This window comes from Topomyia yanbarensis, chromosome 3 (genome assembly GCF_030247195.1).
Source record: "Topomyia yanbarensis strain Yona2022 chromosome 3, ASM3024719v1, whole genome shotgun sequence".
Taxonomy (NCBI): domain Eukaryota; kingdom Metazoa; phylum Arthropoda; class Insecta; order Diptera; family Culicidae; genus Topomyia; species Topomyia yanbarensis.
The window spans coordinates 104,191,899-104,204,284 of NC_080672.1; the positions used below are offsets into that span (position 1 = coordinate 104,191,899).

At 40.9% G+C, this 12,386-nt stretch overlaps 1 protein-coding gene across 5 annotated transcripts in view; it reads right to left on the reverse strand.

The window, feature by feature from the left end:
• Nucleotides 1-12,386, reverse strand: part of LOC131691787 (myosin-IIIb-like) — a 306,173-nt gene that overhangs the window by 195,465 nt on the left and 98,322 nt on the right. The gene's annotated exons all lie outside the window — the stretch shown is intronic.

Below are 12,386 nucleotides of genomic sequence, written 5' to 3' on the forward strand. Positions count from 1 at the left end.
AGACCCTACCCTCTATCAAGCTTGCTTCGGGTGACCTTCGCCGGATCTTATCTTCCTAACTCTATCCTCCTTGACAAAGTTCATCTACCTGATCGCCTGTTTGTACAGCGGGTAATGAGCTGCAGCAATTGCAAATAGTTGGGTCACACTTACTGTGGCAATAAGAAGGGGTGCACGGTACTACAAAGATACAGAAAAGTGCCCTACGTAGTAGCGCGGGTATAAAATTAAGCGCACCCTTAAGAAACGCTCGAAGCGCTCTTATGCAGAATAGCTAACGAATGCTGTGCCATCTGTCCTTTCCGAAAATTTGACTCGCGTTGCACAAAAATCTAAAGATCCACAAGAGGGAACAGTTTTTTTTAACTTGGGCGAGTCCAGGAGGAAAAGAAATTTAGCCTCCCCTAGACTACCTCGTAAGGGTCCCAAGCATAGTAGTCGGAAACGCCAAAAACGTGAACATAATTTACTAGATATATTCACAATATAAATATATATATATATATATATATATATATATATATATATATATATATATATATATATATATATATATATATATATATATATATATATATATATATATATATATATATATATATATATATATATATATATATATATATATATATATATATATATATATATATATATATATATATATATATATATATATATATATATATATATATATATATATATATATATATATATATATATATATATATATATATATATATATATATATATATTCGTATGAATATTCTCCACAATCTTATAAAAATTAAATTTAGGCATGGCTTACTATGATCGAAATAAAAAAATTCTGATAAGGTAGAAAGTTGGTGTCTTCGAAAAAGTTTTAGAAATACTCGTAATAAAGAATTTTGTTGAAGGAATTGAACTTGTAGGACCAATGGTTATCGATTTATAAAGCGTTTTATAAGGCAACCCCCTTAAATTTCACCTTCTCACCACCTCCACCAACGTTTTTCTTCTTCTCTACGATGGTAGCCGATTTGATTGGTCGTCATATGCACCTAGCACGCACGTCCGTTCTGCACTGCACTGTGTCTAACACACGTCTGATTTGGGAAAAAAACTGTAACTTACATATTGATAGGTTCTACCATTATTGTTGACTGGCATTAAAAGTAATTTTTGAACTATATAAACAAGTTTTACATAGCAAACAACGTATCGGTAGCAAGCGTTGAACGTTTTCCGTCCGACTTATGCAACAAGATTAGCAATTCGTTTAGTAGAAGGAAAGCTATTAAGATTCAATGTGTACGTAAAGCTTCCGTTTTGAAAATATTGAAATGATACCCAGTGTAGTAAAGAAAGACGTAGTCCTACGTTAAAAAACCTGGGTGTATTTGTACATGCATGAACTTTGGAGAGGATTCAATTGTAGGTCATATTAGTTGATTAAGTTCTATTTGAATTTTTCCCAAAAAACATTAGCATTTTATTGAAATTATTGGTGTAGAATTTAAGAAATTCAGGGTAGAAAATAGTTTTTTATTGTAAATAATCTATACTGCAACAAAAGCCTCAAAATCTCAGGTTGAATAAAATCTCTAGAATTTACGAGTTCATGACTCTAGAAAAAGCTATCGACTAGAGTATTGTTTGAATTGTAAATTTTGTATTCTGCTAATTTTCTTCCTTTTCTAATTAAAGCCGCAATAATCCCACATTGAAAAGATCTTCGCTATATCTAAAATATAATTCCTGTTTACAATGGTGGAATTCACTTTAAGGATATTAACGGCACATATCGAGAAATACTTAACGATCGAAAGGAATGGAAATCGGCAGAGCCGTAGCAACCTAAGGGGCAAGAGGGGGCTTTGCCCCCCACGCGTTTTCCGCCGAACCTCATACTTACACACTTTCTCACACTTAAATAGTAGAAAAGAAAGAAGGAAGGAATAAGGAAAAAAATAAGGAATAATAAAAAACAATAAAGTGATCTATTTGTATAGTTTATACTGTGCTAATTAGTAACGGCCCGAAATTTCACCGCAGCAAATTATCACAACGCGATCTTGCGCATGTTTGTGTTGGCGGTCTACTACCCAGTGGGCAATATATCGCAGCAGAAAACGGTAGTTCGGCAAATCTTTTCCAAAAGACCAAGTTCCAGCACCAATTGTTGGTGCAAAATATTAGCAACCTTAATTTATCTTAATACGTCTTCCAATTTTTGAGATGGTCTCCCATGGGTCACTTATCATGAATCTGACTCAAAATTTAGTGTAGTTTCAAGACATATAGGCCTTATCTTGCGCATTTTTTGCGCCGAAGTTGGTATATCTATGTTTTTGAAAATACCAGTATGGATACGCCCTGTAGCTCATAAATCTCCTTAGAAGTTAATTGCCTAAACATCATCATATTACTGAAAAATAGTGATTTTTACTAGTTTTGTCAACCATTTCTGCTATCCGATGAGATTGGCTACTATGATTAATGTTTCTATTAACCCTTTAACGACCAACGCATTCAAGTGGGTTTATATGAAAGTAGTCGAAAAAATTAAATATGGAATATCAAAACTGATAGCAGAAATGGATTCAGAGACCCAAAATTAGCTAAAATCCCAAGTTGTAGCCACATAGACCAATTTTTATAATTTTGTCACAACTTTGTATGAACAGGTGCCACTGTGAGACGTCAAGGATATATTCCGGATGTGTTACTTACCGTACGAGACCATCGAACTCATTATGTCAGGCTGCTGCGTACTAGCTACCTCAGCTTACTCCGAGCGTCACAATATCACCGCAAGTGAAAGATATTTTTTTTACCTAAATACAACTTTGCCGAAGACTGCAAATCAATTTAAATTCCTTAGGAGAAACTTTTAATGAAATGCTGTCTGTGACAGTTTCGTATGGGGCCTAACAGCACATGGTGGTGAATCATTAATTGATTCCCACGAACTTTATTTTTTTTGCGAAATAATAGTTGGGTTTAACTGAATAGTATGTTTGAAACTATTTTAGTACATCATATGAGTCATCTTTTGACCACAAAATTTCAGTTGCATATTTCACCGTAAAGAGAGCGTCAACACTAATTTAAAGAAGAGAGATATGATATGGACATGTTACTAAGAATTACTGGAAAAGATTTGTTCTACAATTTTGTAGAAGACACCTCATTTCTATATCTTTCCACTAATTAGTTATCGTTTTTTTTTTTTTATTCAAATCGTTTATTTGATAAGGCACGTTGCGTTAGCTTAAAGGTGCCAATTTTGTTTTGTTTTACATTTTAAATTGCTTAAAACTAGGGGATTACATATTGATTTTTTTTAAATGAAACTAATGCGATTTTATAGCTATCTTATATATCTACACAAGGGGATAATATTGTTTTCGTAAGATTAGGGGGGTCATTTAGTTTTTGTGGCAATATGGTTTGACATTTTTATCAGTGAGATTATTGGAGCAAATAATGTTTAATTAAGGGGGACAATTTTTTACGACTAACTTAAAACTAGGCATAACTAGAGGGCATGATTGAATTTTGTAAAGATTCGTAATTATAGTTATTTTTGTGGGTAGTAGAGTTGGGCAATTTCAACGAGATTATATAATATAATAGTTAAAACTAGAAGAGACAAGAAGAGCTAAATGCTTCGTGATGATATTGGGGGGGGGGGGGTAGGGCTGTTACTTCTGGGTATAAGAGTCAGGGGAGGGAGGGTAGACAAAGATGGCAGGGAGAGAAAATTATTTCAGTTTCAGGCATCGTGAGATCAACGGATGGATTACAAACTCGGGTGGCCTTCATCAGGGGAATCATGTACTGGGACGCCGGGTGGTCCTCCTCAAGATGGCAGGGGTTTTTCCAGACGATTTCGTAGTACGGCTCAGATGTGGATCGGCTACATTTCGAGTTAAGCGTGTTATGTTCGTGCCGTAGGTCCCGTGTTTGTTGGCTCATTCGATACAGATGGTTTGATACAGATGGAAGAGCGTTCTGAGAATGATAAGGAGATAACAAGGGGCAGTTAGACTTGTATATTGATGGTTTTCACAAAGGTGTATATAAGGGACATATAGAGAACATCGCGGCTTGCCAGCACATCTCGAACCGGGACGTTGGTTGGTCTTCCTCGGGCCCGCAGGGTATCCATTAGCCGAGACCTAGCGGAACTGTACTCGGTGCACGCCCAGACAATGTGCTCGATGTCGTGATAGCCGTCGCCACAAGCGCAGATACCACTATCCACGAGCCCAATACGCCGGAGATGTGCATCCAGCGTGTAATGGTTTGCCATGAGTCGGGACATCACACGAATGAAGTCACGACCCACATCCATCCCCTTGAACCAAGGTTTCGTCGATACCTTAGGGATTATCGAATGTAGCCACCTTCCCAGCTCTCCACTGCTCCACGAAGTTTGCCAACTTTCGAGGGTTCTCTGATGAGTAATACTGAAAAATTCGCTGAAGCAAATTGGTCTTTCGTAAACGTCTCCTTCTAAGGCACCCACCTTAGCTAAGGAGTCTGCCTTCTCATTGCCCGGAATGGAGCAATGAGAAGGGACCCATACCAAGGTAATCTGGAAAGAGTTGTCAGATAAAGCACTCAGTAGCTCCCGTATTTTCCCCAAAAAATACGAGGAGTGCTTGCCTTGTTTCATCGAGCGAATAGCGTCAATGGAACTGAGGCTATCCGAAACGATGAAGTAATGGTCTGCGGGTAATGTTTCAATGACTCCAAGGGTATACTGAATGGCAGCTAGTTCTGCGGCGTAAACTGAAGCAGGGTCACTGAGTTTGTAGGAGGCGGTGAACTTTTGATTGAAAATACCGAAGCCAGTGGATCCTTCGAGGTTTGATCCGTCAGTATAAAACATCTTAGAACAGTCGACTTCTCGGAATTTATTATAAAAAATGTTTGGAACCACTTGTGGGCGTATGTGGTCCGGAATTCCACTAATCTCGTCTTTCATGGATGTGTCGAAGAAAACAGTAGATTCAGAAGTATTTATGAAATGCACACGGTTGAGATTGTAAGAAGAAGGGTTAATATTCTGCGCCATGTAGTCAAAGTACAGGGACATGAAACGGGTCTGAGAATTGAGCTCAACAAGCCTTTCGAAATTTTCAATCACGACCGGGTTCAAGATATCGCATCGAATGAGCAATCGATATGAGAGTTCCCAAAATCGATTTTTCAACGGGAGAACGCCCGACAGCACTTCGAGACTCATCGTATGGGTCGACTGCATGCACCCTAAGGCGATACGCAAACAACGATACTGAATTCTTTCGAGTTTGATGAAATGTATGTTCGCGGCGGAGCGAAAGCAGAAGCATCCGTATTCCATTACCGACAGTATCGTTGTTTGATACAACCTAATTAGGTCTCCTGGGTGGGCACCCCACCATGTTCCGGTTATTGTACGAAGAAAGTTGATCCTTTGTTGGCATTTCTGTTTCAGATACCGAACATGGCATCCCCAAGTACCTTTCGAGTCGAACCAGACCCCTAGATATTTTACTGTGAAGACCTGAGCTATAGTTTGACCCATTAATAGAAGCTGTAGTTGTGCTGATTCACGCTTCCTTGAAAATACAACTAGCTCAGTTTTCTCCGTGGAGAATTCGATACCCAGCTTAATAGCCCAAGCAGACAAATTGTCCAGGGTATTCTGTAATGGTCCTTGTAGATCGACAGCTTTGGGTCCCGTAACAGACACCACGCCATCGTCTGCAAGTTGCCTTAACGTGCAGGAATTGTCAAGACATTCATCAATGTCGTTGACATAGAAATTGTATAAAAGGGGGCTTAGACATGAGCCCTGGGGAAGGCCCATGTAGCTAAATCGTGATGTCGATAAGTCACCATGCGAAAAATGCATGTGCTTTTCCGACAACAAGTTTAGTAAAAAGTTGTTTAAAGTCGCTGAAAGACCATGCTGGTGCAGCTTCTCTGAAAGAATGTTGATCGAAACTGAATCAAAAGCCCCCTTAATATCTAGGAACACTGATGCCATCTGCTCTTTGCTAGCATAGGCCATTTGAATTTCAGTTGAGAGCAACGCAAGACAATCGTTCGTCCCTTTGCCTTTGCGAAAGCCAAATTGTGTATCTGACAGTAAGCCATTTGCTTCGACCCAATTGTCGAGGCGGAATAGGATCATTTTCTCGAACAACTTCCGGATACAGGATAGCATTGCGATGGGACGGTACGAATTGTGGTCGGAGGCTGGTTTTCCTGGTTTTTGGATGGCGATGACCTTCACTTGTCTCCAATCGAGTGGGACAATGTTAGCCTCGAGAAACTTATTAAATAAGTTCAACAAGCGTCTCTTGGCAGAGTCAGGCAGATTCTTCAACAAGTTGAATTTGATTCTGTCTGGCCCCGGAGCTTTATTGTTACACGACAAGAGAGCAAGTGAGAACTCCACCATCGAAAAAGGTGTTTCGTTCGCGCTATCGTGAGGAGACGCGGCGCGGTAGATCTTCTGTGCCGGGGCGGAATCCGGACAAACCTTCTTGGCGAAATCGAATATCCAACGGTTTGAATATTCCACGCTCTCATTATTACTGTTTCGATTTCGCATACGTCGGGCTGTTCCCCAAAGAGTGCTCATCGATGTTTCTCTCGTTAATCCGTCGACGAACCGGCGCCAAAAATCGCGTTTTTTGGCTTTCATCAAACTCTTCATTCGCTTGTCTAACGTCGCGTACTGTCGAAAACTGGCGGGTAACCCGTCGTTCCGGAAGGTCTTAAACGCGGCGGCCTTCTCTGCGTACACGTCTGAGCACTCTTTATCCCACCAGGGATTGGGAGAACGTTTTTGTATGTTCGCGCCGGGTACTGGCCTAGTCTGAGCTTGATTCGCGCTGTCGAGAATCAAGCCAGCCAAAAAGCTGTACTCTTCCTACGGAGGAAGTTCTTGGGTAGATTCGATGTTGTCGGATATCGCGGCAGCATAGCTCTTCCAATCGATATTTCGTGTGAGTTCATACGAAATATTGATTGATTTCAATGGCCTTGAACCGTTATTGATTGAGACTACAATCGGCAGATGGTCGCTGCCGTGGGGATCAGGAATTACCTTCCACGTGCAATTTAACCACAGCGATGTTGAGCAAAGGGACAAGTCTAAGGCGCTCGGGCGCGCTGGAGGAGCAGGAATCCGTGTCATTTCACCCGTGTTTAAAATTGTCAAATTGAAGTTATCGCAAAGATCCTGAATTAAGGAAGACCGGTTATCATCATAGAGGCAACCCCATGCTGTACCGTGAGAGTTAAAGTCTCCTAAAACTAGTCGCGGTGCTGGCAGGGATTCTAAGATGTCTTGTAGCCGTCGGTGCCCAACCGCGGTGTTGGGGGGAATATATATGGAAGCTATGCAAAGGCTTTTGCCTTTGGTTGTTACTTGACAAGCGACAACTTCAATACCTGTTATCGAGGGAAGGTTAATTCTGTAGAAGGAATAGCACTTTTTGATCCCCAAAAGCACTCCTCCATAGGGGGTGTCTCGATCCAGGCGAATAATATTAAAGTCGTGGAAGTTGAGTTCTATGTCAGAAGTTAACCAAGTTTCACATAATGCAAATGCTTCGCAACTCAAATTATTTATTAAAATTTTGAAGGAATCGATTTTCGGGATGATACTTCTGCAATTCCACTGTAGAACAGTGATCAAATCCGTGACCTCGTTCGATGAGTTAGCCATCGAAGGATACAATCGCTGAGAGGAGGGGCCATTTAGCAGTCAACTGCTTCAAAAATGTTCTCACTGTAGGGAGAAAAGCTAACATAAGACTTTTAATAGGATCAGTAATATTGAAAGTTTTTATTATCCAGTCCACTATGTCCGAGAGTTTTATAATTCCAGTGCTGTGATTACTCTCGAACTGAAACAAAGGAACACTTGGGATTTTTGATGTTCCTGGAAGTGCTGGGAATTCCTTCTCTGAGCTTAATCCTCCGAGACCAGGAGCTAATTGCTTCGGTTTGGTTGCAACACTTCCAATAGATGTGACTTTCGGAGCCCCCTCAAGGGACACCTTCTGGCCTTTACAAGGAACTTTACGAGAGGAAGTGTTCCTCCTCTTCCTATAAATTCTAGGCACCCTAGTAGATGTTCCCTCTTGTGGGTTACCAGTCTCGCCCTCGTCAGGAGGCAAGTGAGTATAGATGTTTGCTGAGGATGGTGGCGTAGCATTCTTTAACATTTCTGCGAAAGAATGTTTGGATCGTCCCGCAAGGGAACGTTTCAGTTTATCCCCGCGTAGTTTGTACGCGGGACATGCCGAGATATCATGCAGACTCTCCGCACAGTAAGGACACTTTTCGGCTTGCCTACTGCACGAATCATCTAGATGATTCTCCCCGCATTTTCCACAGCGGGCCTTGTTGCTACAATGGGTGGCTGTGTGACCCAGTTGTTTACACTTTGTGCAATTCATGACCCGCGGCACAAACAGACGCACAGGCAGACGAACCTTGTGCAAGAGGACGAAATTTGGCAAAGCGGTACCAGCGAAGGTCACCCGATAAGAGTTTGATTGGGGGTACGTTTTTGAACCATCCCCCGCAACTACTACTGAGTGCAAACGTTTGCACTCAAGTATTTTAACTGGCTGAAGTAAGCGGTCTCTGAATCGGCCGACCCCGTACTTCAGCAGATCCTCGCACGTCAAACTCTCATCGGTTACGACGCCTTCGGATTGTACTCTTACAGCCGGAATATACACGTTATAATCCCGCGTAAAGTGCTCACAGCAAGCAATATCGTTTGCCTGCTTTGAGTTGGCTAGCAACACCCTTATCTTGTCCGAGCGGACCTTTGAAATTTCGGTCACAGCCGAGAACCGTTCCGTCAGGTCTCTAGAAATCTGAAGAAGATTCAGTGATTTAGTCTTGGGCCGAAAGAAGACCACAAATGGACCAGTTGAGAGTTCTGGATAGCATTTGGGCCGGGGGGGGAGCCTTAGAAGTTGAACCCGATTCAACTTCCATTTGACCATCCGGAGAGGGAACCATAGAAAACGTCAACGCACGGGGTCAGCGCCCGCGCAGACGGAAGAAAGCAATAAATGTGTTACAAAAGACAAAAACCACTTAGCTTTAAACTGGTGTCCAACGACGAACCGATCCAGCTTATACAGCTGGCTATTGTTTAATCCTCACACGCGAACAAAAGACTGAGGACCGAACCGAACTGGCAAAATAACCTTGAATGCGGATTAAAACTATTCTTTATCGCCTCACACAGCACTACGGACTAGAAGAAACAACCTCTGTCTCGATGGAGAGCTCGAAAACGAATGATTAGTTATCGTTGGCGCCCTCCTGGTGGTGAAATGAAGAACTAAAATTTGCTAGTTAAAAGATGACGCGTAGTATGTTCTCAAATTCTTTCAAATATACTATTTAGCTAAACTCAACCAGTATTTCACAAAACAAAAGTTCGTGGAAATCGACTACTGATATCATGTGCTGTTAGGTCTAATGCAAAACTGTTTTCTCCTACGCAGTCTGCAGATTGCAGTTAAGGCTGTAGTTCGCTTGTGCTAGGTGAAGTGCGCAGTAGTAACTGCTTGATATAATCCATGTCGGTTAGCACTTTCTACAAAGTATTCTCGCAGTTGTAACACCTGCGCTACGCATAGTGCCTGGATGTCGACTATTCCTTGTCTTTGGCAATGTAAATCTCTCCAGTGCCGACAGCGGATGACGTATTCCCGCTTGCCTAAACGCCTTCCTCAATTTTCTCTCAAGATATTCCGGGTCAGTCCGGCTCCATTTTGATGACACCGAACACCGAAACTGTAGGTCAACGCGGGGACAGCAAACGTGTTGATTGCTGTCCTTATTTCCCGTATTCAGGAAAGAACCATGTCCCATATCATCACGCCTTCGTCGATCTCGCAGCCTCCAGTGTCGACTAATCGCCCTAATAGTCGGAATTTATCTAAGCCAAACGCCATGCTGACGTCGTCACTAATCTTTTCGACTAGTTTGATGACTACACCCAGTCGTTTTGTCGGGTCATCATAGATCTTGAAATCGTCCATGTGGAAGGTATGAGTATTCTCTTCCGGCGAGCTTTCTTCATACTTTATCTGATAGCCATGCCCGTTTCGATTGAGTGTCCTACTGAACGTTTTAGACTGCAACACGTCTTTCCCACTTCTAAACTGCAGAGTCGCCGTTTTCCTCTCCATCGACTGTTGCAAAAACCTCACGGCTACAGGATTAGCTTTATACATCTCCAATACCTTGATGAGGAAAAAATACCGCGTATGCTTTCTTGTAATCGATTTAGGCCATACCAAGGTTGGTAACACACAACTTGTTCAACAATGATTCCATCGACGATGGCTTGATCTATGCAGTCATGTGTGGGATGCACCTTCTGCTACTCTGTCAGGATGGTATTCTGTTTATAGTGGGTCCTTACGTATGTGGTGATGAAAGTGACATGACGGCATAATTTCGCCGATCTTTTGCCGTCTCTGTACGCCAATAGCCTTTCAATATCGGCACGTTTGTTCGAGATCCTACTCTCCCATGGAGGTACTTGCCTTTCCCGGTGATTTTGAGGCGGGTCTCCTCTACGTGTAAGTCGGTATCCTCATCATCTTCCCGACACCACTGCAGCCTAGAATACTATTAGTTGCAGATCTTTCATGTTTTGCACAAATTCCAGGTGCATCGGAAGAACGTCAGCATTCATGATCTGAAATTTCCATCTCAATTCAAAAGAATACTGCATTTTCGGGATTCCTGGGCGCGACATTGGGTCCATGTCGCGATACTGCGCAACCGCTTCATCGATAATAAAGACCAAATCGCGTAGTAGTTGCTTATCAAGAGTTGGATCTTCTGGCAATGATTCTCTTTCTTTTCCTTTTTATTAACGACTAAGAGTGAGTCAATTTTGTGCTGTAACGAGCGAAAGGGTGAAGGAATAATCTTTGGAAAAGCGTGGAATAGGATCATATGAGCAAGATTAGAGCTTCCTAAAGACTTAACCCTTTGTCTTCTACTGTAGGAGTCAGGACCGTTCCGCTCTTCCTTGAGTACTATGGCTCTTAATATTAAAAAAAATACTTATTTTCTTCCAGTCCCTTGCTATTTGAATGTCATTGCAACATAAAAAGTTTAAATATACGTTAAATTTAATAACAAAAAATTGCGCCCCCTCACGCAAAATAGGATTGCTACGGCTCTGGAAATCGAGACACATATCCTTTTTAAATACAGTAATGTTTCGATTATATCACTATGCGTTTATATCAATACACGTTTATATCACCCTCGATTATATCACGGTTTTGTCTCGATTATATCACGCTTTTTGAAAAACAGACAAGGCACACTAAGTTTTGATCCAATTAAGCCACATGTTGTGTCCTGGCACTTTCGGAATTTTTTTACAATTGATTTGCTTATGCTACATGTAGGGTAATGAGCCTATTATTGGGTTTCGGACTATTTCGTTAAGGGTTTATATATGGTGAGATCGGTCAAAAAGTCGAGCTGTTTTATTTTTTATCTTAAAGTATAGATTCTTAAGAAAGTATCTGAATTGTTTTAGAGGTCTAAGCAGTAGAAGCAAAGTTATAGCGCTGTTCATCTTGTCCCTTTACATGAACGGAGGGCGCGACGCGAAACTTTAAACGTGAATTATCTTGAAATCATGTTTTACCAAAAACGTTGTTGCAATGTCTAGGAGTGCAGAAATATATTTTGGTCTGGTGTATTGGGCAAACAAATCGATTTCTTTTTTATTCGGTTGCTAGTCATCCGCAGGAAAATCTAACAAAATAATGAGAAAACCAAAATACGCACAATATGGTAGGTATGCCGAGATATGTATTTTCTCTTGAATTGATTACCTTTTTTTGAAAGGATAACATCAACAATTGGAGATGGGACTATTTCTATAGATGTTGAAACAACGGGAACTGGATCGAAAAATAGGCTCATCACTCTACTATGATTTATTCTTTTTGACTAACTTTAACTTTTTCTTACTTTTTGTTTATAGAAACACATGGGTTAATGCTTGAATATATTTCTTTGTTTTGTTTTGAATATATCACGCTTCAAATATATCACGCTAAAATACAGACCGACCGTGATATAATCGAAGCATTACTGTAATAGTATCACGTAGAATACATGTACAAATCTTATCAAGTGTCGTTCGAAATATGCTGCAAAAAGCGTTTCTTTCTTTAACGTAACTAGTATGCCAACGCGAGTGTTTGCCCAGTCAACCATTAAAATGTTTACACGTGTAATTAGTTATTATTTGTTCAAACATGTTTTGTCGTGTCTTACTACATGGAAGCAAGAACAAAATAAGTCACAAATCAACGGATGCCATCCCG